This window comes from Populus euphratica, unplaced genomic scaffold (genome assembly GCF_000495115.2).
Source record: "Populus euphratica unplaced genomic scaffold, PopEup_1.0 scaffold1204.1, whole genome shotgun sequence".
Classification (NCBI taxonomy): Eukaryota; Viridiplantae; Streptophyta; class Magnoliopsida; order Malpighiales; family Salicaceae; genus Populus; species Populus euphratica.
Window position 1 is genome coordinate 42310 of NW_011501051.1, and position 799 is coordinate 43108.

The following is a 799-nucleotide window of genomic DNA, read 5'->3' on the forward strand; positions in this document are numbered from 1 at the left end:
CATTTTCAAGTTCAAATTGTAGCAACAACGAAGAAGTCTAAATCTGTCCTACAGCTCGAATACAATTCAATGTTTGGGCCATATTTGGAGTTCTAGAAATCCAAATGACCTCCATTTGTTTCTTAGAAATCTGAGATAATTTCCTACAACTTTTATGTTTTCAAGTGGTTCCAATTCTAACGTTATTATTGATGTTTTGGGCAGACAAGAGAAGATAAGGAGTGTCACCAAGTCAAGGGTTGGCCACCCACTCATCAATTAGTCATCAAATCAATAGTTCCTAATTTTAGCCTATAAAAGGAGGCATTTTCCATGCATTTAGACATCTTAGTTTCCAGACCAAGATCTTGCTCTTACTTTCTCTCTTTGTATTTTTATAATGCTTAAGTTTTATTTTTATTAATATCTTGTTTATGCCTTTCAATTCCTTTTCTTTACTTAATTAAATTTTATTTTATTTATGTTTTTATGTTTTTATTTATTTTTCTTTCTTTCATTATGTTTAGTTAAGTTTATTATGTCAAGTTGAAAAGGTTACACTAATGGTGTAAGAATAAGTATAGTGTAAACTTAACATGGACTTTAATGTTTGATACTAACATGTTTTGTATTTGTTATCTTGTTCACTTGTTAATACTTTGCTTGTTAAATGACTAATCTAGATTTATGTTGTATAACACTTGCTACAACAAATGCTTGACACTTTTATAGCCCATACTGTATGGTATAACCAACACCTGAGCTATAAAATGATCTTGATTTGTTGTTAAGATAAGTTATAATCATGAATGCCTAACAA